General features: G+C 39.0%; 1 long non-coding RNA gene across 1 annotated transcript in view; it reads left to right on the top strand.

Annotated features, from left to right (window-relative positions):
* Positions 1–5,866: 5,866 nt before the first annotated feature.
* LOC119865417 overlaps positions 5,867–25,636 on the top strand; it is a 36,701-nt gene continuing 16,931 nt past the window's right edge. Inside the window, exons 1-2 of the long non-coding RNA XR_005377185.1 lie at positions 5,867–5,926; positions 20,806–20,962. This is a non-coding gene — a long non-coding RNA (uncharacterized LOC119865417). The remainder of the gene's footprint in view (positions 5,927–20,805; positions 20,963–25,636) is intronic.

Genomic DNA, 25,636 nt, shown 5'->3' with positions numbered 1-25,636 from the left:
ACTCAACTGCTGAGCCACCCAGATGTCCCCAGTCACTTTTTTATAATTTTATTTGAATAAAGTTTAGAGGGCAAAGGGAGGCCAAGTTTACTACATTTAAGTACCCCTTCTTTACAAACTTGATTTTTTTTTTGGTAACTATAAGCTATTGGCTTGAAAAACTCAGATGCTGATGTATCATGTCAGCCTGATGAGTACAAGGACACAGGGAGACTTAGGAGGACAAGGAGACTTGAGTGGCAGACTTAAGGAGAAAAATCACGGAAGGGTGGAAATGGAGGTTCAGTCTTAAATATATATTCAGGGTCTTCTGAGAGCCTCATTCTCATGGAACAACTCAAGTATGCCTTTAGAACAATCACACTTAAGGTGTACTCTAGGTTCTGTCAATATCTTCTGTCCTAAGAGAGATTTTTGGGTCAGAGTGACAGCTTTTTTTTTTTTTTCTCTCTTAACCAAGAGCCTAGCAGGGAACAGAGGCCAGTGGAAGAAAAGCACAAGTTTAATTGCCACCGCAAGCAATTGGGCCACCCTTTCCCATAGGTATATGTTCTGTAGTTGCAAAGAAACTAGTATGACATATTAATTAAATTCTAATCAAATAAATTTTAATTTTCATGATAACTTGATTAATGAAGCTGACATGTTAACCTCACAAAAAAGAAACTTTATATTATGTGAAATAGTACTCGCTTCGGCAGCACATATACTAAAATATATATTACGTGAAATAATAGTAGCACATCAACAGGTTTAAAAGCAACATACCTGCCAAGCTCATATGATAAAAAATAGCTCTATGAGGCTGCTTATTTATCCACATTTGGTGGGAGATAAGCAGGGCTGAACCCAGGCAAGATTGAAGTAATAGCACTGTGTCTCTTCAAGGTGACCTTCTATATCCAGTGGTCTTACTCTCATCAAAACAAGAAAGCAAGTGTTAGTCTTTAATTGTGTCAAACTCCCCTGGCCTCCTCTCTCTACTGCATTACACTTTCTGATCTTCCTTCCTCACCTTTTTGGGCCAGAATGAGTTGGGAGCAGTCTCCTAACTTCTTTTCAAACCCAAGGCTCAGTTTTAGTACAGGGCATTCAATGGGCCCTGTACTTCTTTTCTTATTTAAACATCCATATCCTCTACCTTCTTTGTTTTGTGGCACATTTGATTTTTTTGTAGCTTGTAGATGAACAATATTTTCTGCAGATGTAGTCACCGTTCTACTCTGCTGTATGAGCAGGTTTCTTGACTCCAGGTAATGTACCTTTCCACCTATAACTATCTAAATTTTTATTAAGTCACTATGGAATATAAGTAAGTTGATTTTTCAGGATTGGCTAGTGCGTGTTTAGACTTAAATGTCCTATCCCCATGTCTCAAAGCCAGATTAGTTACAGCAAATCTAAAGCAGCAAATTGGAAAAGTGGGGGGCATACCATAAAACTAAAATATACCTTTGGAAACTGAAAAATAAGAATCTGATGCTAAGGAAAGTTTGAAAAATCTTAGAGTGTCAAGGATGCATGTGTGCGAGCTCTTAAAATTTATTACAATGTGAGGCCTTTAGGATGCAAGCCTTGGAGAAGGTTAAGAGGTCAGTCTTTGGAGCCAGAAAAAAAAGGGTGTGAATTTAGCATAGTAACATGTAGTGTTACAGACTTGAGACAATATTCAGGTAGATTGAGGATCTCATTATTTTACAACCTTGAATCATGTTTTCTGTACGTCCTGGTGGTTTTGGGATAGTAAGATTATGGCTGTTTCTTTTCCTAAAATAATTTCTGTAAGTTTGAATGACTCACATGATATTTTTTAAAAGTCAGAAAGGAAGAATAAAGGTCATGGGATTTAAATACAATTTTAGTGATATTTTCATTCAAAATTGTAATTCTTGGGATGATGTACACATAGCTGTCCAGAAACCTCAGCTATTCAAAACTACTCCGTCCTTAAAGAACTCAGACAGGCTGAGGGTTGTACAGATGGACTTGGCCCAGAGTCCTTTTTTTCTCTTTACCTTCATATTAGTGGAAAAAAAAAAAATTGAGACTCTCAAAACATTATCTGAACCAATTCTGTTTTCTACATAATATTACACCTAAGGAGAATTATCTGTGTTTTTAATCTCCAAGGGAAAACACATAATACTTTTAGTTTTTCACAGTCCTTATAGTCAGGAAGTTCTATCAGCTGCTGTATTAAAGTCTTCCTACTATAATATACTCATTCATCTCTGTATTTTTTTTCCTTTTATTTAAATTTTGTTAGCTAACATACAGTGCAATATTTCTGGAGTATTTGTCTATTTTCAAAAATATACCTTTGGGACACCTGGGTGTCTCAGTGGTTGGGCATATGCTTCTGGCTCACGGCATGATCCCGGGGTCCTGGGATCGAGTCCCACATGGGGCTCCCCACAGGGAGCCTGTTTCTCCCTCTTCCTGTGTCTCTGCCTCTCTCTATCTCTCATGAATAAATAAAATCTTTAAAAAACAAACAAGAATATACATTTGATTTAGTCTCTCCTTATCCTTCCACAGTTTACATAATCACAGGTTACTCTCTTTTCCTTATTTTCATTTGGTAGAAAATATTTTGGCGAAGAGGGTATGGTACTACATTGCTTCTAATTTCAATTTATTTACTTTAAAAACCACCATGACTATTGCATTCAAACTTAAACACTTCCCTTGGGCACCCCCGGTGGCGCAGCGGTTTAGCGCTGCCTGCAGCCTGGGGTCTGATCCTGGAGACCCAGGATCGAGTCCCGCGTCAGGCTCCCTGCATGGAGCCCGCTTCTCCCTCTGCCTGTGTCTCTGCCTCTCAGTCTCTCTCTCTCTGAATAAATAAATTTAAAAAAAATACTTATTAAAAAAAATAAATAAATAAACACTTCTCTTAAAACAAGCAAGCCCAACTCCACCATTACTGTGGTTATTTCAATCAACTTTACAAATTTTGAAAGTGATGTTTTAATTATGAAAGCAGAATAAGCACATTATTTCTCAACTTCACAAAAACAGTATACTATGAAGTAAAACAATGATACACTTTACAGCAATAAAACATATTTAATGGTTTGATCACTCAATAGTAATAGCTCTTTTCCCCATGTTTATATAGCTCCACGCCTCTCTGCCCAGTAACTTAAGTGACCTGAGAGCCACAAATCCATAAGATTCTACTTATCATATGGGAAAATTTAGGAAAAGTAATATGTTCTTAATGGGCTTAGAGTACAAAGGAGCATCAGGAATACAAATAGCTGCATCAATATACTCTGAAATTTGGCTACCGCTTCAGTTGTTGTAAACTCAAGCAACTTTTTGTAGGATGAATTTTTTGATAACTATAGTATAAACTGTGTTTGTTATCAAGGGAAATATTACTAATTATATAGCTGTTAGCATGGGAGGCCATGCTCTTATTCTTAAGACTGAATTGACACTTTCTTAATTGGAAAGACTACAATTTTCATTTTCCTCTCTTAGAGTTATCACATTTTCTCTTGTGGAGCAGTCTGCCCAACAACCAACTAAAAAGAGCAATACAAAAAGGATGTTTGCCCTTTCTCACAAACCATATGAGGTGTTTTACCTCTTTATTCTTAATCTCTCTTACTCTTTATTCTCTTACACTGACTATAATCCACCCATTTATGTTTGTCCTTGTGTTGATAGAAGAAAAAACAAAGCAAATTCTAAAGTCTTTTCTAACTCTTTTACAACATTACTGACTCAATTCTGTTAAATATTTATTAAGTGCTTTGAGTGGCCCATGTTATGTGCCGAACAAAGGATAAAGTCCTAATCTCAGTTTAGAATGCTCTCAGGCCATTCCATCCTTGAAAGTAGTTTAATCCATAAACTTATTAGATTTAGAAAGGAATTTCCTAAAGAGGCTATTCTGAAGAAGGAAAAGTTGCTCTGGACTGCTGTCTGTTAGGATCCCTTTTCCTAAACACCTTTTCTGAAAGGCAAAACTCTAATGATCCAATAGCTAGAGCTGTAGAAATGTGCAGAGGAAAGGATAAACCACTGAGGAATATTGTGGAACACTTGGATGTGGTTAGGATGGCAGAAATTGTCCTTACTTCTTTCCCTATTAAAATAGGGTTCCCTGAGGTAACCGGAGGTGTGATGGGAAAAGCAAATTGAATTCTTTTTTTTTTTTTTTACCTGCATGCCAATGTTGTGATTGTCATAAATCCAATGAGAAGTGGATGCCTGTGGTTTTGAAGGAATGTGCTTAGTTCACAGAACGAAAAGGCTTCTCAGTTAACTCAAAGACTAAAAACACACAGATTAAAATTCAAAGAATGAGGAAAAGAAAATCCAAGGAAGTCTTTGAGTTTCACTGGGGCAAGTATAGATGGGTAGGATATGATTTCCTGGCATGATCTGCCAACTGTATGCTTTTATTGCAAATAAATAAAAAGTTCTTACAAGATCAAGTGAGTTTTTAAGTGCTACAACATCATAAAGTTGCTTGATTTGCAGCCGAGACTATTGCACAATTCGTAGCTGAAAAGAACTAAGGAAGGCTGCTGGTAATTTTTTACTACTTAAAAAAAAAAGAGCAAGTCATCATATACTTTCCCAAAAGGGGAAAATAAATGATTTGTCTCATGATATTAGCAATGTAATTAAAACCTTTATTTTTAATGTTTAGACTCGTAAGGATGTAATTATTGGGTATTCTTTTCTATGCTTTTTTCTTCTACTCTTTGTCTTTGCCTGGATATAAATACAAAATTCCATGCCTTTCTTAGGTCCTTATAACAATTTCTTTTCATGCCAAATCTCATTAAGCCTCCTCCCTCTTAAAAAAATTTTTTTTGAGAAATAATTCGCATAAAATTCAACCTTTCAAAGTATACAATTTGGCGGTTTTTAGTATGTTCACAGAGTTGTGCAACTATCCTCACTATCTGATTACAGAACCTTTTCATCACTCCAAAAGGAAATCCATATCCATCTACAGTCACTTTCCATTACCATTCCCTCAGGCCACCCCCCTCCCTTGGCAACCACTAATCTACTTTCTGTGGATTTGCCTTTTCTGGACATTTTGTGTAAGTAAAATTATATAGCTTTTTGTAGCTGGCTTCTCAGCATGTTTTCAAGCTTCATGTTGTAACATATAGCATTACTGCATTACTTCATACTTCTTTTTAGGGCTGAATAATATTCCATTGCATGGATACTCAGTATTTGACTTTTATGGTATTTGACTGAGTCATATACTTGTCTTACTACGGAATTAATCTATTGCATTTTTATAGTGTTTATAAGAGAGACTCTGACAGATTTAGTCATGTATTAGCTACCACGATGGTTTTCTAGAATTACCTCCGCAAATACAAGTTAGAAAAGTCAGAGAACAATTTCTTCCTAAGCATTTATTAGTAGTTATTCTCCAAAGAACAGAATGTTTTATTTTTAGCTATTCAAAAGTTATACCAGATGTTATACCAACAGTTAAATTGTTGAAGAGACTTTTAGCTGAAATCAGCTCCAGAGAAAATTAGATTAATGTTATATCTTTTTAAATTTAAAAGATTTCCAACTAAAATGAGGAATACTCTGTGAGCATTTTATATATTTAGAGAAGATAGAAAGGAACTAAGGAGGATTTATGTCTTCCCATATTCATTTTACATATTTTCATATTAGATGAAACTATTAAAAATTTATAAAAGTTATCTATAATAGAATAGAGAAAAGGCATTTACTTTTGCTTAAATTTACTCAAAATATTTCTTCTTTTTTTTTTAAGATTTTATTTATTCATGAGAGACACAGAGAGAGGCAGAGACATAGAGGGAGAAGCAGACTCCCTGCGAGAAGTCCAATATAGGACTCAATCCAAGGACCTCGGGATCACGACCCAAGCCAAAAGCAGACACTCAACCACTGAACCACCCAGGTACCCCCTCTTCAGAATATTTCTAAACTAATTTGGGGGGATCTCTAGGACACCATTCTCTGGATAATGCAGCTGCTGCAGCCACTTGCCTTCTGGGGCTCATAAGCTAGTAGATGAAATGAAAAGATACATAAACATTGATTCAGAGTGTGATTAGGCATAGCTAAGGAGCTCTGCAAACCTAAGAGAAGGAGGGAGTAGTTCTCACGAGGGGCATCAGGTTGGTACTTTTTTTTTCTTGATTGTTTTTGCTCTTTTGGTAATTGTATCCCAAGTAACGTTTGGAAAATAATCTCTTCCCAATTGGATATTGTTTGGGGGGACTGCCAGAGAAGAGTCCATGCCTTCTTCTCTTCATGCTGAGCCTATAATTTAAGTCTCTCTCCCAGAACTTTGAAGCCAGTCAGAGAGACTGGTTGACACCTTTTCATTTTTTTTTTTTTTAAGATTTATGTATTTTAGGGAGTGAGAGTAGTAGAGGGAGAGGGAGAGAGACAATCTCAATCAGACTTCCCACTGAATGTGGAGTCCGATGCAGGGCTCAATTTCAGGACCCTGAAATCATGACCTGTGTTGAAATCGAGAGTTGGAACACTTAATCAACAGAGCCACCCAGGTGCCCCACAAATTCATTTTAGTGGCAGCCTTGCAAGATGCTTGAGACCTGCTACATGGCATCACAAAGGTGTTCTTGTCCTTTAAGGACTTGGTCTCAGAGCTGCCCTTTTATTCTGTACCTAATATGTTCAATAAATTTATTCTCTGTTAAAGTTAGCATCTAAAAGAACCGCAACTGCTACAGAGGATAACAATACAATTAGATTAATTTTGTAGAATTGCATACTTTATTTCATAAAGTGGGATTTTTGTAAAGTATCTTTGCAAATTGTTACTACATCTAAAATTTAGACATGATTTTAGGATGTAGGTTGACTGTGGCAGTCTCATGTTAGGATCAGTCTAATTACTGAGACAAGATTCAAAACAAATTAGCATTTTCCTGTTAATGCTCTACTATTCCTTTTATGTGCTTTTTTAAAGGATTTTATTTATTTATAACAAACACAGAGAGAGAGGCAAGACATAGGCAGAGGCAGAAGCAGGCTCCCTATGAGGAGCCAGATGCAGGACTGGATCCCAGGACCCTGAGATCACAACCTGAGCCAAAAACAATTAACCACTGAGCCACCCAGGTGCCCCTATTTGCTTTCTGTATCCTCTCTATTGTGTCTCTAAACTGTTCCCTTAGAACTTACAAAATCTGGTGGTTTCACTGTAATCCCTTTAGTCTATTACAGTTTGCTTATAGAAATAAGATGAAAATATAAAACAGTAATTATCAAATGAAACAAGGCCTAGATGAATTCCTGGCACACAATAGTTAAAGCAATTAATGAACAAATCAATGAGTAAGAGTGATGAGTGAACAGTATATACAATATGCCCTGTGGAACTTCAGAGTGGGGAAAAACCACTTCAGCTTGGAGTGTCAGAAAAATGTTTCTGAGTTGTTGAGAGAAGGGCAGGATTTGAGCAGATAGGTTCCTGGGTCTGTTTTAGGTGCTTGGAATACAGTGGGGACAAGAGAATATGACTGCTCTCATTGAGCTTACATCCTAGTGGGGTGATGGATAATAGAGAAGATAAATGTGAACTATAATTTCAGGTTGTGCTAACTGCTCTGAAGAAAAATAAAACACATTAAGGATCAGAGTTGAGAGCTGCTATTTTAGGTAGACAGGTCAGTAAAAGCTCTGAAGAGTTGATGTTGGAGCAGAAACCTGAATGCAGCAAGGGAGTGCACAGTAGAATATTTGGAAGAAGAGCATTCAAGGCTGCAGGAAAAGTAGGCAAATGCTCTGAGGTGAGAATGGGCTTGGTATATTTAAGGAAGCGCAAGGAGGTTGATGTGGCTGGAGTTAAATGAGAATAGAAGTGATCAGAGGAGTGAGCAGCAGCAAGATACAGGGCCTTTAGCGCCACGTTTTCTTCTCCAAGTCCTTCCATCCAACTGAGTATGTGGATGATCCATCCAACACCTCAGCTTCTCATTTCCTTGATCTCATTTCCCAAGGCCTCCCCTGTTTCTTTCAGCCACTTGGTTCCACTGCTGCACTCTGGACCTTGTCCCCTACACTCTGGACCCTGTCCCCACCTGAACTGTTCTGTCTCTGAAATCACAGTTTCAGACCTTCTTTCCTCTTGAAATTGATTCCACTCATTGGTCAATATAACTTCCAACACCCCAATTCTTCAGCTTTATATGAACCTTCAATACCCTTGCCCTACTCTATCTCTCTCTATTCAAAAGCCTCTGCCTATCTATATTTTCCTCCTTATCCAGTTTGGATTCCCAACCCATCACTGCAAGCAACTCAACACTGCCAATATTCTAAAACCTTTCTGTTGTATTTTGCATTGCACCTCTCATCTCTACCATATATGAATTCAACTCTCCCATCTTTTTTCTTGCTAGTTTATGGGCAACAAAGACCTATGGGAGAAAATATGCAGAAGCCACCCAGACTATCAAGCTTCTATATTTATGATCATTAGTCTTAAGCCTTTAACACTGCCTAACTAGCCCATGATTTCCCTAGTCAGCTTTCTCATTTTCAACAATCTCAAGCTTTCTCTGCTCCCCTTAAGCCTCTGACCCATGCACCATCCCTTCTTGTTTTCATCACTGCCTGCCTATTTCTTCACAGAACAAATAGAAGTGATCAAATAGGAATTTTCTTCACTTCTGACCAACAAATTTAAAGTCCTCTCTGTTCTGTGCGCTGATACTCCTTTTTCTCTCCTATTCCAGTAAAAGAGGCATCCCTCAGGTTTCTGGATCCTATTCTTTCCAGTATCTTGTCACTTTTGTCTTTTCTGCTTATCCATCTTCCTGATTTCTTCTCATGAAAAAAAAAAAAAAAGAGGCATTTCCAATCTACCTCATCTTAATATCCCTTGACCCACATCCCTCTCTAGTTACTACATGCTGTCTCTTCTCCATTTCTGAAAAAAGTTCACCTTCCCTCCCCAAGTCACTCCTGGTAACATTTCCAGGACTTTCCATGTTGCTAAATCCAATGTACATTTTTCAGTCCTCATCTTACTAGATGTACAGCAACATTTGACATGATTGATCACTCTCTCTTTCTAAAAAAGTATACTTTTGGGGGGGGAGGGATGTTAAATATCTTCTCTTTTACCCTTTACATCTCTAGCAAAGTTTTCTCTTATTTGCAAGACAGCCCTCTTAGTTGGACATATCCCCAGAGTTTTGTCCTTAGCCTTTTCTCTCTACAAACTTATGCCAGGTAGTTTGGTTCATTTCTTTGGCTTTAATTAACATCAATCTGCTGATGACTATCCACTTTAGATCACTAGTCCTATTGCTCTCCTGAATTTGAGACATGTAACTACTTATCATCTATATGTGCTTAGATATCTAACAGTTACTTCAAACTCAAGATGAACAAAATTCGGGCACCTGGGTGGCTCAGTGGTTGAGCGTCTGCCTTTGGCTCAGGTCATGATCCCAGGGTCCTGGGATCAAGTCCCACATTGAGTTCCCCTGCCTGAAGCCTGCTTCTCCCTCTGCCTATGTCTCTGCCTTTCTCTGTGTGTCTCTCATGAATAAATAAGTAAAATCTTTAAAAAAAATGAACAAAATTCAACTTATCTTTTACAAACTTGCTCTTCTTCCAGTGTTGTTTATTCAAGAAATAACTTTGCTATCCACCCAGTTGCTCAAATCAGAGATATGTGTGTCACTCTTGGCTTCTTTCTCTCCCTTTCACTCACCACAAATGATCCATTACCGAGTCCTATCAACTCTACCATCTTAAATATCACTCAGATTAGTCTACTTCTCTCTATTTCCATGGCCTCCCTGCTCATGCTTGGGCTACCTTATCTCCCTCCAGTTAACTAGTTCTTTGACTCCATCTTATTAAGCTCCCCATTCTCCTCACCCCCATGCATTTCCTACACAGCAGCCAGAATCATCTTCCAAAATAGAAATCACATCCTTTGACTGCTTAAAACCCCTCCGTTGATTTGCATTGTTTTTGGGATAAAGCCTTGGCTCCTAGCTTTATTTCCAGTCTCATTTCTCTCACATACACCTCTTCCCATGTGGTATTCTTTCATTTCCTTCACTTCTATTGTCTGAATCCTCCCTCTTCCATCATCTACCAAAGTAGCTCATATGCATTCCTCTGGCTTCAGTTTAAACATCATTTCCTCCAAGAAGTTAGGAGAACTATTTTGTTTACATAGTACCCTGTGCTGTTCTTATCGTAGATTTAACAAATATTGGTGTAATTATTAGGTTAATTACCTTTTTTTTTTTTTTCCTGGATTGTAGGAACTGTGTTTTTCTTGTTTTGCTCCGTATCACTGGTGTCTGTCACTATGACTGGTACTTTTTAAGCTCCTATTAAATGTTGCAGAGAGAGAGAAAGCAATATAAAATGGAGTACAGAACAAAATCTGCGTATATTTTAAAGGTAAAACAAGGCTCCAAACGAATTTTGCTTTCCTGTCACACAAGTATGGTTTGCATTAAACCTCACAATACAAGTTATGTATCATCATTTCTTTTTTTCTTTTAGTGGGAAAACATATTTAGAACATTTAGTCTGCAGATTCTATTGAATGGACAAAACCAGATATTTACTTAGACCAGTGATTTTTAGCCTAGGCTGCCCTTTGGAATCACTTGGGGAAATTTTTAAAAATTCTGTTTCCCATCCTTGTAGATTGTCTCATCCTTGTAGTTTGTCATTTAACTGGCCTGAGATTTGTTTTGTTTGTTTGTTTGTTTGTTTGTTTGTTTGTTTTTTTATAGATTTGTTTTGCCTGTTTTTTTTTAATTTTTTTTAAATTTTATTTATTTATGATAGTCATACAGAGAGAGAGAGAGAGAGAGAGAGAGGCAGAGACATAGGCAGAGGGAGAAGCAGGCTCCATGCAGGGAGCCTGATGTGGGACTCGATCCCAGGTCTCCAGGATCGTGCCCTGGGCCAAAGGCAGGCGCCAAACCGCTGCGCCACCCAGGGCTTCCTGGTTTTTTTTTTTTTTTTTTTTTTTAAAGATTTTACTTATTTATTCATGAGAGACACACACAGAGAGAGAGGCAAAGACACAGGCAAAGGGAGAAGCAGGCTCCATGCAGGAAGCCTGATGCGGGGCTTGATCCCAGGACTCCGGGATCACACCCCGAGTCAAGGCAGATACTCAACCGCTGAGCCACCCTGGCATCCCAACTGGCCTGAGATTTGTAAAAGCTCTCCACATGATTCTGATCTATAGCAGAAGTTAAGAACATGACAGATACTGGACCTTTTTCCTCTGTGACATGCTTCACTGACTGATATTTGAGCCTGTTGAAGAACAAGAAATTCAGTCAATCTATATTCAGCAGTACCCTGATCCACCCATTGGTGCTTCAACTGCAATTAAAAACAGCTGAAACAATAAAAAGAATTTGTTGGGACAAATAACTGTGAAGTCCAGAGGAAGTGTTGGTTTCAGACAAACTTGATCCAACGGCCCAGTTGATGGCCCCAGGAACCTCATATCTTTCTGTTTCTCTTACCTGTCTTGGTGTTGGCTTTCTCCTAATTTAGGCCCTCCTCAGGGCCAAATATGACTGCCAGAGGCACCTGTTAGGTGAGCCCATCTTTGTCCCAGTGTCATTATTAGAAAAAGTTTTTAGATTCACTCTGATTTGACTGGTTTGGGTTACAAACCAATTGCTATGTTCAATGGGTTGGAATGTGTTAGAACAAGAGTGGAGTTCTCTTACCAGGGATCATACCAATTCCCAAATGAGTCTCAGGTCTTTTGGAAAAGAGGAGACAAAAATCAATGCTGAGACCACCAAATAACTGTCTCCTATAACTCCACAGCGGTTGGCCCTACCATTGTGTAGAATTTGGGTACAAAACTGTGGTAGTATTTTATAGTATTATACTGTATACTTTACTGTAAAGCACATAGTATGTTTTAAGTAACATAGATCATTTGTATTTCAGAAACCAAAAAACCTCCCTCAAAAACATAAATAAATACCATAGATAGGTTTCCACATCAATTCCTATAGTGACCACTAAGAAACTAAATATGATTGTATTCGATACAAAACCATTTAGTGAGAAAGAATGTAAGAACAGAAAATTTTATTTGAACTCTGCAAATAGAAGTTGCCTCATATATGGTGTTTGCTTAGTGCCTCAGTGAACAGTGTTTTTTTTTTTTTTTTTTTTTGGCCTCATTAAAAAAAAAAAATCTTAGGCCCTCCAGAGTGTCTGACTTGTGGACTCCCACCCTCTAAGCTGAGTGTTACCAGCCAAAAAAGATTCTGTTGAGCTTCGCTTTTTATAATTTTCATTATGAAGTCCACAGGATTTAAACTACGCCCCAAATATATTATTGAATTATAATATTGTTTATGCCATTCCGAATGACATATGCTAAAAAATAAAATAACACCACATACACACACAAATTCCACTAAAAGCCCTCCTCCCTCTGCCTATCCCCCAGGGGATGCTAACTCTCCCTAATTGGAAACTCACTCTTCTAGAGCTTACTCTCACCAAGTATCCTTCTAATTATAATGTGGCTTTGCATAAAAAGTTTCCAATAGACAGAAAATGTGCTAACCAGCAAACATGGATCTGGGGTCTGCTTATAGTTATATTTCCCATTGCAAGTTAATTCATTGGTGTTCATCAGGCCTTAGACACCCATTGTGTCTACGTGTGCTAGCATTTACATTTCTGAGTTTATAAAACTGAAGACCACATTTCAGAACAAGACTCGTGCCATAAACTTTACTAAGACCAGAGATATTATCCTGTTCTGGTGGCCAGACAGTCATTGTTCAAGCCACCCACACCAGACTCTTTTCTATTCGAGTAAAATCCTTTTAAAAGAGAGGCATGGGACTCCTGGGTGGCTCAGTCAGTTAAGTGGTTAAGTGTCTGCCTTTAGCTCAGGTCATGATCCCAGGGTTCTGGGACCCAGCCCTGAGTCCAATCGGACACCCTGCTCACTGGGGAGCCTGCCCCTCCCTCTCCCTCTGCCAAACCCCACCACCACTGGCTTGCACTCTCTCACTTGTTCTCTTGCTCTCCCACACAAATAAATCAATAAAATATTTTAAGAAAAAGAGAGGTAGACTTTCTTTTGCCATTTAGAAATGCAGTGCCTGAATTCTGTCTGTGTACCCAGCAAGGTGGCACATGTCCCCAGACAATAGTGAAAGGGGAACAAGACCCTCTAGTGTCATTGTCAACCTTGAAGTTCCCTGAAAAGGGAGCGCTTGTGGTGAAGAACTCAGTAACTAGAATGTGAGCATTGAGTAAATATTGGCAGTAAATTCTGGAATAATCTGTGGAGGGAGAAAGCAGCTTATTTGTAAAAGATGGAGACTAAATTCACCTGCAGGGCTTCAAGTTCTGCTCTTCTTTAAAACACTTAGAGGGTCTTCCAGTAATAGAACATCATCAGCAAACCTTCTGCAGAGATGCAGTTGTTGTTTTGAGCTATAGAAGATTTCAAACATACACAAAGTCGATAGAATAGTATAGTGAACCCTCATTTGCCTATCACTTAATTTTAGGAACAATGAACTCACGGCCAATTTTGTTTCATTGCAACCCCACCCATTTTGCTCCGTGGCACCCACTTCCTCTCCCATGTCATTTTGAATAAATTTTCAGACATCATTTCTGAGATGGAGATTTTTCAGTCAGAGAGCTAACTTGTTTTGGATGATAATATGAAAATGGTCACCGCAGTTAGGAGACTTGCATTTCTTCAGATAATGACTCCCTCACACTAATGTATCCTTGATAAGTATGGGATTAGACTACATTATCCCAGTCAAATTTCACTTGTTCTTGGTAGAGTGAGAGGTGTGCTGTTATGTAAGTGGATTATTCACAGGAAATCAAGAGCAAGTCTGAGGACTTCAGGAAAGGTGCAGAGGCCAGATCCTCACCTTGAGTGAGGGAATTTGAGGGCTCGGATTCCAGTTGGGAGAAACAGGCTAGAGGACCACCTGTAGGAGGCAGGAAACCTAGCCCTTTAGTTTTTCAGGCTGGCTGGGAGTTAGGCAGAGAAGATCTAGGGTCAGGCTCTCTGCTCAGCTCAGAGGAAGTCTGCTTCTCCCTCTCCCTCTCCCTCTGCCTGCTGCTCTGTCTGCTTGTTCTCTCTCTCTCTCTCTCTTTCTCTCTCTCTCTCTCTCTCTCTCTGTCAAATAATAAATACAATCTTCTTAAAAATTATAAAATATACTTGTTAGGAAATTAATTAATTTTTAAATTAATCTGTTCTGGCCTTTGAGTCCATTAGTAATTTTTTACCCCTTTGCATTTCATGAAAATGCAATGCAGATGAATTAACAGAAAATAGAAGAGAGAATAGGCTATGCTAAAGAAGACATTTTTAGGGACGCCTGGGTGGCTCAGTGGTTGAGCGTCTGCCTTCAGCCCAGGGCATGATCTTGGAGACTGAGAATCGAGTCCCACATTGGACTCCCTCCATGGAGCCTGCTTCTCCCTCTGCCAGTGTCTCTGCCTCCCTCTGTGTCTCTCATGAATAAATAAATAAAATCTTAAAAAAAAAAAAAGATAGTTTTAGAATGGGTTTTAGGACTATTTTCGAGTCGTGCTTCACTTCAAAGGGACAGGAAAATATTCAAATGAAGGTGGCATAGGATTATTTTTTTTAATTTTTTATTTATTTATGATAGCCACAGAGAGAGAGAGAGAGGCGCAGAGACACAGGCAGAGGGAGAAGCAGGCTCCATGCACCGGGAGCCTGATGTGGGATTCGATCCCGGGTCTGCAGGATCGCGCCCTGGGCCAAAGGCAGGCGCCAAACCGCTGTGCCACCCAGGGATGTTGGGGATGCCTCTAGTTCTGTTGCTCACTTTGCAGGATTTGAGGCCAGCACATTAGCTCTTTATGTCTAGTTGCCTCAGTAGCACACTAAAAAAGATGTCTGTGTGTCTATGAAAGAGAACCATGCAAGAAGGTTCAGGTGAGGCCTGGGAAAGGGTATTTACCTTATAGAAACAACGAAACTGGGATTCTTAACCTGCAATCTTTGGAGAGCTTCAAGGTATCCATGAACCTCCTGAAATAGCATACAAAATTGTGTATGTGCCCTTTTTTTCTGGAGTAATGGTCCATGGCTTTTATCAGATTCTCAAGCCACTGGAGAGGAGTAAATGCTGCTTCCTTTTTCCTTATTTACTTTTTTAAAAGAGTCTGGAAGGTAGAGATGGGAGGTATAAAAATTATTCAAGTTAGAGGGATAGAAAAGAGGGCTTATTGATTTAGTGAGCTATCTGGAGGGATCCCACTGGTTCTTGAAGCTGGAGCAGAAGGCAGGTAATCACACTGTCTGAAGCCTGCCATGGGGGGAAGGCAGAGAAGTGGATAAGAAACCATAGAGGGAAATTCCAGGTGAGAGCAGGTAGTTGGTAATTCTTGAAAGTGCATGAGGGAAATAGGGATTAATTAGGTTTGAAATCTTCCACAATAAAATATTTTTTAAAAAATAAAGCACCCCAGAGGATTCTGAGAAGACGCCAGAGTCGGAAGCGCCAGATTTCTGTCTTCCTGCTTGGACAACAACTACATTGGCAGACTCTGTGTGATGTAAATATGTTAGAACTCTCAAGTTTATGGAAGACTTGCAAATTCCAGGAGAAGGGTTGGATGGTAAACTGAGGTTAAGTTTGGTCAATTTCAGCTCTGAGTAGAGTGTGTAGCAGCTACTCGTCTCCTACCCCTCAGCCCCTTGGCAGGCTGCCCAACTTGTGTTTCTGGAGCAGTTTGCACACAGTCTGTAGGAGCCAGGGTGGAAAAGAAGGACCCTGTCCTCCAAATATGAAGGATCTGTGCTCTGACTGTAGATTGCTATTTCTGATCACAGAGGTGCAGTCCTTGTTGTTGTACCATTCTCTGTTGCAAGCCCCTACCCCTCTGGCTAAAGTTACTTCCAGGGGATTCAGAGGGCTGGCACCTTCCTCCCACCCTTCAGTTTTTTCTTTTCTCCCTTTTGGGAGATAGGCATTGAAAACTAGGACATTTGGGTCTCCCGGGTGGCTCAGTGGTTGAGCATCCACCTTTGGCTCAGGTTGTGATCCATGGGTCCTGGGATCGAGTCCCACAGGAAGCCTGCTTCTCCCTCTGCCTCTGTCTCTGCCTCTCTCTCTGTGTCTCTCATGAATAAATAAATAAGATCTTTAAAACAAACAAACAAACAAAAAACAAAACCAGGGCATTCAAAAGCAACTGCATATAAGGAGAAATTAGAAAGTCACTGCACGTGCTCAGAGGAAAGCACAGGCTCATAAAAGACCTAAGAAGACCCTAAGCTTACACCTCAGGCTGATCCTTGGCACAGAGTCAGCCTACAACAAAAACGAAAAACAATAAAAACAGCAAGACTTGGGGAAGTAGGGGGATCTGATTCTCAGGGGTATCACATTATCAGATTTAAATGTACTGTTTTCAACAAAAATCACAAGGTGTACAAAGAAACAGGAAAGTATGACCTATTCAAAGGAAAAATAAAACAACCAGCAGAAACTGTCCCTGAAAAGAACTTAATGGGGAATTTGATAGACAAAGACTTTGAAACTATTGTCTTAAAGATGCTCAAAAATTAAAACAAGATGTGGAGAAAATCAAGAACATGATATATGAACAAAATGGAAACAAATAGACACTTTAAACAAAACAAACAAAAATTCTGTAGCAGAAAAGCATGATACCTGAAATTAAATATTCGTTAGATGGATTCAAAGGCAGATTCGAACACAAAGAAGAAAGAGTCAGTGAACTTGAAGTGAGGACAATGGAAATTATACCATCTGAAGAACAGAAAGAAAAAAGATTGAAACAAAGCCTGTAGGGCACCATCAATGGACCAAAGAACACATTGTGGAAGTCTCAGAAGGAGAAGAAAGTAGCTAAGAGAATATTTGAAGAAATAAATGGCTGAAACTCTGTAAGAATTTTGGAAAATTCACAAATTTGTAGAAACTAAAGAACTCGACAAGAAATTAGAAAACAGAGATGAATGAATACAAATACACCACATACCAAAACTTATGGGACACAATGAAAGCAGTACTAAGGGGGGAATGCTTATAGTAAAAACAAACAAAAAAACAAGAAATATCTCAGGGCATCTGAGTGGCTCAGTTGATTAAGCATCCGACTCTTGATTTTGGCTCAGGTCATGATCTTGGGTCACGAGATGGAGCCCCATGTTGGGCTCAGAGGGGAACATGCTTGAGAGTCTCTCTCCCTATGCTGCTTCCCCTGCTCAATGTGCACGTGTGTGCATGCGTACATGCTCTCTAAATAAGTAAATCTTAAAAAAAAAAAAAAAAGAAATATCTCAAATCAACAACCTCACTTTACAACTTGAGGAACTAGAAAAAGAAGAGCATAATAAACCCAAAGCTAGGAGAAGGACGGGAGTAATAAAGATCAGAGCAGAAATAAACAAAATAGAGAATAGAAAAATAATAGAGACAGAAAGTAGAATGGTGGTTGCCAGGGAGGAATGGAGAGTTATTGTTTAATGGGTACGCAGTTTTGGTTTTGCAACATGGAGAGGGTTCAGGAGATGGATGGTGACGATGGTGGCACAAGAATATGAGTGTACTTAATACCACTTTAAAATGGTTATGATAATAAATATTATGTTATGTTTATTTTATCATTAAAATATGAGAAAAAGAAAACTTAAATAAAGGGGCCCAGATGAGATTACAAGGGGACCCTTAGAAAAAGTCCCTGAGAGCCATTGAGTTTGTCACAAGAGAAGGCAAATGGCCCATGTCACCCTATGGCTGAGTGGCTGGTAATGATCTCCCCATTCTCTGCCTCCTTTTCTCCCTCAATTCCGTTTTCCTGATCTGCTTTTCTGAAAGAATAAGCCCACTTTCTTGAGACCTTAAGTGCCAAGTTTGATGCAATGATTATGGAAAAAAAAGTGTGAAAATGCACTTTAATTTTCTGACAGTCACATACACTAAAAAAAAATCTCTGGGGACTGGTACCCTAGTAATATTGATACAGGGGCATCAAATAAAAGAGTAAACAATTTTATGGTATTTTGGGATTAATGATCCAGTTTTCCTGAATAGGAATTTTAGGGATAGAATTTTGTTTAATTACCACCCCTGGACTGCTGTTCACTTATTTTTTCATACAAATCCAGCTTTCATAATATAACAATTTCTGTTCTTTCAAAAATGAGCGTAATAATGTTACTTGTTTTAGTAACAGTGATATAAAATCTTGGAGAAAAACATAAATGCTTAGGAAAGGTCTGAATACTCCTAAGGTACTCTACAGTCTTTTCCTAAATCTCCACTTAAGTCAGACCTTCCAAATGTATGAATTTTTATGTCTTTACCTTCAACTGTGAATATCCTCTTCCACTACCTCTTCCTCACACCTACTCAGGAAATTAAAGTCATTCAACTAGTTTCATATTTACATACGGGTTATGTGAAAATTGTCACCCTGTCCTTCACCTCTTGGGCACCAGAGGGCAGATATCATAAATCTCAGGATAGAATCCTTTTTCCCTCCACAGCAAAGCTTTCTCCTCTGGATTTGCTCCAGCACCTTGTAGAAGCTTAAAGGAACAATTCCGTTTTGCTCTTCCTCACAGTTGACATCTTTCCTGTGGCTGGTTCGTTCAACCCACCCATCAGAATCAGAAAGTAAGGATTACTCAGGAGGCAGTCCCACCACCCTTTATCAATCTGTACAATCAAAAGAATCGTCCTTGTAAACAATCAGTTCATAATCTTTTTTGTTCTTGTTAACTTTTCATTGTTTTTAGGCTAAAGACATTCTAAAATTCTATTCTATTCTTCAAAGCTTATAAAGTAGGATAGAAGTGAAACTGCTTTAAAAGGGGACAGAAGGGCAGCCCCGGTGGCGCAGAGGTTTGGCTCCGCCTGCAACCTGGGGTGTGATCCTGGAGACCCGGGATCGAGTCCCACATCGGGCTCCCTGCGTGGAGCCTGCTTCTCCCTCTCCTTCTGCCTGTGTCTCTGCCTCTCTCTGTGTCTATGAATAAATAAATAAAATCTTTAAAATAAAAAATAAAAATAAATAAAAGGGGACAGAAGGGATCCCTGGGTGGCGCAGCGGTTTAGCGCCTGCCTTTGGCCCACGGCGCGATCCTGGAGACCCGGGATCGAATCCCACATCAGGCTCCCGGTGCATGGAGCCTGCTTCTCCCTCTGCCTGTGTCTCTGCCTCTCTCTCTCTCTCTCTCTCTCTGTGTGACTATCATAGATAAATAAAAGTTAAAAAAGAAAAAAAAATAAATAAATAAAAAATAAAAGGGGACAGAAGCGCCATAAAATTGCAAAGTAGGTTACCTCTATGAGATATGTTAACAAGAAGGCCATTTCTTAAAAGAGTCAAGTTAACATTGCTCTGATGCTTGTGAAAGTACTCTTATAGTTTTTTTCCCCCCTTAGGATTTTATTTGTTGTTGAGCTTCCCTTTTGAGAAATTTTCATTTTCTAAAGCTGTTAACTCTTGTGAACTTATCCTAAACTTCACATTTGGAACAACTCAGATAGACATTTATTCATTTATAGAATATTGTGGATATTAAGAAAACTAGGAATTGGGGGTGCCTGGGTGGCTCAGTCGGTTAAGCATCTGCCTTCCACTCAGGTCATGATCCTAGCGTCTGGGGATTGAGCCTACTTTGGGCTCCCTGCTTGATGGGGAGCCTGCTTCTCCTGCCTCTCTCCCTGCTTGTGCTCTGTCTCTCTCTATCAAATAAATTAATAAAGTCTTTTAAAAAAAGAAATCTAGAAATTAAATTAAAAAAATAAAATAGGATTTTTTGTTTACTGTGAGAAATTGGGTCTCAATCATCAATAAGTAAATAGCTCCAAGAGAAAATGTAAAAGTCCAAATACATAGAATATCTTTTTTTTCTCTAATACCTAATAAGAATATTTTTATTTACCTTTGCACTATCCTTCAATCACAGTATGTTTAGAGTAGTTTTAAATTTCTTAGGATTGTTTTTAATCTTTTTGTTCCTTTGACAACTATGATCAGATTTAGCTGAAGGGATGAGAGACTTCAGAGTATCACAACTGGTAGTTTCTAAATTCAACACAAATAGCCCTCACTGGATAAAAAGATTGTTTTGCTCAATGTTTTGTCGTTTTCTTTGTAAGCAAACTTGGGACCAATATCCCTAGGACAACAATGCTATAAACGTTGGTGAAGCTCCCAGCCTTACCTCTACCTGAAACAAAACAAAATGAAACATTCCTAGTTAAATATGTTGCAGTCTCCTCTGGGATCCCCATTCTTTGTTATTGTTACTTTAACTGTTTTTGTGATTAGTATAAATAATGGGAAGAGAAATTAATATTTGTACAGCTCTTTATTTATACATATTCATTCATCCATCTCCCAACACTCGCTTGAAATACATCTCCACTTTATGAGATGGACACCTGCCTCAGAGAAGTTAAATAAATTGATAGATTTAAAAATTAAAGATATACATCATTAGAGGAAAATCAGTTTTCTTTGTTTTCCATTTTTTTAGAATTGGCATGGACCATTGTCCTGTATTGCTAATGGCTGATGTGTGAAAAGCTTTCTTTTTTGCTCAAATATTTGAATATGAAATATATTTTTAAATTAATACCAAGTACATGGGAAAATATATTCTGAACTTCGATTCCCCCAACTCCAACCCAACCCCAAATCATAAGTTCCAGACCCCTTCTCATTCTTCAGCACAGCAGTCCCCCCACTTATACACAGTTTCATCTTCTGTGGCTTTAGTTACCTGTGATCAACCATGGTTGGGAAGTAGATTGGGAAGTAGATGATCCTCCTTCCAAGGAATCAGCAAAAGGTCAACAGTAGCCTAACTCAATCACTTCGCTTCGCTTCATCTCATCCTAGGCATTTTGTCATTCACATCATTGCAAGAAGAAGGGTGAGTACAGCACAATAAGATGTTTTGAGGGAGAAGAGACATTATGTTGACATCACTTTTATTACAGTATACCATCATAATTGTTCCATTTTATTGCTAGTTATTTATTAATCTCTTACTGTACCTACTTTATAAATTAAACTTTATTACAGGTGTTTGCATAGAGGAAAAGGCAAAATATATATAGGGTCTGGTACCATCTGCAGCATAGGCCTCCACTAGGGTTACTGGAACTGATCCCCTGTGGATAACCTGGGAATTGTGTATTACCCTACCCACATACCCTGCTCACCAGAGTAGTCATTCACATTCACAGGATATGTCAAATCTGGATGTTTGCTTGGGAGGCAGTGTGGGTGGAGGGGAAAATGTAGCCCTAGGCATCAGACCCCTCCCTTCCCTACTCTTTGACAGCATGACCTTGAACAGATACTGTGATTTGATTGAGCCTCAATTTCCACATCAGCAATCACCCAGTAATAACGTATACCTCTGAGAGTTATTCTGAGGATTAAACAAAATACCGTGTGTATTGTCCTGAAGTGTAATTGGTTCTAAAATACTTCTCATCCTCCTTAGTGGTAAATTGGGTAGTGATTATCAGTTAATTATTTTGCCATTTCAGTTATGGCTTAGAGTAGTGAATACAGTCAGGAAACCTAGGGTTGTTACTATGTTATAGGAATTAGCTTTGGAAAAAAAAAAGGAATTAGCTTTAGATTGGCCTCATATTAACTAATGTCAAATTTTTAAAAATGTCTTATTCATAAGTTTCAAGAATGTGAAGGTGGAGTACACAATTCCAAGTGTGCAGGGAACCCTTATTTTTCCTTTTTTTTTTTTAATTTTTAAGATCTTTAAATTTTTAAGTAATCTCCACACCCAACATGGGATTCAAACTCACAACCCCAATATCAAGAGTCACATACTCTACCACAGGAGCCAGCCAGGCGCCTTTGCTTTTCCTCCTGATACAAATTTTTATCAGCAACTAAAACACTCACCCTGAGTGGTCAAGAAATGGGGTCATATCCTATCACAACACAGGAATTGTTGTGGATTCAGGAAAAGATAATGCTGATGAAATGCCCAATTGAGGACTGAACATAAAGAAAGCTGTGGCTAGGAGAAAAATCTGACTTGGGGAATGAATTATTAGTGTTTTTGCTCAGTCCTTCTTCCCTTTTCCCTATCAAAGTTCCCAATAGTTCAAGATTTAAAACAAAAACAAAATAAAATCCTGCCTTCCTCTCCTTCCCTTTTCTTGCCTATTACTTCAACCTCATTCAGCATTTATTCAATCAAGACATATAAACGGAGCACCTATGGCATGATGGACACTGCCGAGCACCGAGAATACAATAGGAAGTTCGTATTGGTTAGGGAGGCAGACAGTAAGTAAGCAACAATAAACAAACAAACAAATAAGCATAAATAATATGCTTTCAAAGACCACTGAATAGTATGAGGAAAATAAAGTAAACAAATAGAGTAACTGGGAAGCCCGCTTTAGATTGAATGGTCAGAGGAGGCCTCTCTGCCGAGTGACCTTGAACGGAGACCTACCTAATAAGGTCTGAGCCATTTGAAAATCTGAGACAGGTGTGGAGGATAGCAGAAGTCTAGGCTTTTTGCTGGGGAGGAGCTTACTTTGCTGTTAAGAAACCGAACTGGAGGAGTGATGAGGAGAATGGCAGGAGAGGAGGTCAGAGAGGTAGACTGCAGGGAGGGACCTTTTGTGAAAGACTAGAGGGTGGTTAGATTTTAGATTTAATACATAATTATTTTAGCAGGTGGGGCGCCTGGGTGGGTCAGTCAACCGAAGGTGTCTGCCATTGGCTCAGGTCATGATCCAGAGTCCTGGGACTGAGTCCCGCAGTGGACTCCCTGCTACTCCCTCTCCCTCTGCCCCTGCTTGTGCTCGCTCTCTCTCTCTCTTTGTCAAATAAATAAAATCTTTTTTTTAAAGGAAAAATAATAATTATCTTAGAAGATGACAAGTGTTATAAAAAAGGGAAGACGAGGATTAGGATTGTGAGGGTGGAGCTGGTTTGTGATTTAAAAAGGGAAGTCAGAGAGGCCTCATTGACAAGGTGAACTTTTAAGATTTCAAAGAAGTGAGAAGTTAGCTCTGTGGATACCTAGAAGAAGAGCGTTCTAGACAGAGCCAGTATAAATCGGTTATAGAAACAGCAAGAGAGCCTGAAGAGCTGTGAGCTGGGCACTAGATGAAATCCCTGTGGGCTGTAGGACCCTCCATCGTTAAGAGGTCAGACAGATGGAAAGGAAGTTGTCAGAGAAGACTGAGAAACAGCAGCCTACGTAGTAGTTAGAAAACCAGGAAAAGGGGTGCCACAGAAGCCAAGAGAAGAGGGGCGCCTGGGTGGGTCAATGGCTGAGCATCTGCCTTTGGGTCTGCTTGCGATCCTGGGGTCCTGGGATCAAGTCCTGCATCTGGCTTCCCACAGGGAGCCTGCTTCTCCCTCTGCCTGTACCTCTGCCTCTGTCTCTCATGAATAAATAAAATCTTTCAAAAAAAAAAATAAGCCAAGAGAAGAAAATGTTTTAAGCAAGAAAGACTGGTTGGCTGGTGCTGCTGAAAGGGCAGATGAGAAGAAAACCAGAAGTGACTGTTAGAGATGGGTTTTGGTAACCTGGGTTAGAGCAGGGTCAGTGAATGATCTGGATGGAAGCCCAGCTGGCAAAGTTGAGGGGGAGAAGGCTGTGAAGGATAGAACTAGTGGTCACGTTGTGTACGCCCAGGCTCTGAGGTAGATTTTCCTCTAGGAGATAAAATAGCAAGTTCCAGGGCCCATCTCTCACAAAACAAATGCATCTTGTAGCTCTCTTGGGTGTAACTGCACAGCCTTTTGTGGCTCTCAATGAAACATCTGGCCAAGCTGAACCACTTTCATTCAGAATGACTACATCACCAAATTTATCCATGAGCTCATCTTCATGAAAGCCTAGAGTGTATTACTAAGTCTCTCTGAACAAGTCACTTACTTAATTGTTTTGTGTAATTTCCCCATGCGATAAGCAGGGTTGCCAGAAAACTTGTTAGCTACTTCTATGTGTGTGTTTTTTTTTAGAAGCATTGCTATAAAGAAACATAAGTACTGAGCTTAAAGCTGTGATTTATTTGTAAGACATTATTATAACACATCCTTTTCCCTTCACTTTAGGCATTTATTTCTTATGAAAATGGCCTTCATATAAACCCCTAAGATGAGAAATAACTCATCTTATTGAATGAGAAATAACTACATAGTGAGTGTCACGTGGCTGGTGAGATGGGTAGAGTTTGGGCACAATCATGTCCCCCCACTTCCCAGCACACATACCCCCCTCACACCCCCAACCCTACTCATAGACACACCCCCTACAAGTTGCTGACACCTGGCAGCTCAAAATAAACAGAAGTGAATCTACTTGGTTTATATCACTTCTAACAAGTCATGCTAATAATAATAGAATTATTTGTTGTGATTTTACTACTGATCTCCTATACTTTTGTCAGTATATATCAAGATTTTGGTGGTTCTTTTTTTCTGGTATGTAGGGCTCCCTCCCCTACCCTCCTTAGTTTTCCTCTCAAACTGTGCCCTTATAGGTGAATCAGTACATAATCAGCTTAGGTGGAGTTCATTTGTAAAAGTGTCCTAGAACTGGGAAGTGAAATCACTTTGGCACAGTAGTTAAGAGAACAGACTTCAGCCCTGAGCCTGGGTTAATATCCTGGCTCTGCTCCTTAGGAGACATGAGAACTTGGGAAAGTTACTTAACTTCTTTATGCCTCACATTCTTCTTTTGTTAAAAAGGGATAATTATAATGTTTTATAAGTGCTTTGCAGCTATTAATTCTTCTAATCTTAACAAAAACCCTACAACATAGGTGCTATAATTAAATCTATTTTATGGATGAGAAAACCAAAACACAGATGTTAAGTAATCTACCCTAGGTTGCAATCTATTAAAGATAGATTTACCATGTAATCCAGCAATTCCACTTCTGGGTGTACATCCATAAGAATTGAAAACAGGGTCTCAAAGAGACACTTGTACACCCTATTCATAGAAATATTATAAACAACAGCTAAAGGTAGACACAACCCAAGTGTTCATTGACGAATGGATAAATATATTGTGGTATACATGTATAATGGAATATTATTTAGCTTTAAAAAGGAAAGAAATCTGACACATGCTCTGACATAGATGAACTATGAAGACATTATACTAAGTGAAATAAGCTAGTCACAAAAAGACAAATACTGAATGAGGTACATAATACTGTATGAGGTTCTTAGGGTAGTTAAATTTAGAGACAAAGCAGAATGGTGGTTGTAGAAAATAGTAGGGGCTGAGGGGGAGAGCAAAATTGGGAATTGTTCAATCAGTACAAAGTTTCAGTTTTACGACATGAAAAGAGTTCTTGGGGTTGGTTGTACCACAACATGAATGTGCTTAAAAGCCAATGAACTATACGCTTAAAGATGGTTAAGATGCTAAATTTTATGTTATGTGCATTTGACCACAATTAAAAATAAAACAAACTGATAAAAATCAACCGACCAATAAAACCAAACAAAAATATGAAAAACTAAGACAAGGAACCCATCATAATGGGGCTGAGAACACTGTGATTCTCTAATTGTTCAGAGGAACAGAGAA

The sequence above is a fragment of the Canis lupus genome, chromosome 23 (assembly GCF_011100685.1).
Source record: "Canis lupus familiaris isolate Mischka breed German Shepherd chromosome 23, alternate assembly UU_Cfam_GSD_1.0, whole genome shotgun sequence".
NCBI lineage: Eukaryota > Metazoa > Chordata > Mammalia > Carnivora > Canidae > Canis > Canis lupus.
The sequence above is the reverse complement of the archived record's forward strand: the minus strand, read 5'-3'. Positions and strand labels throughout refer to the sequence as shown.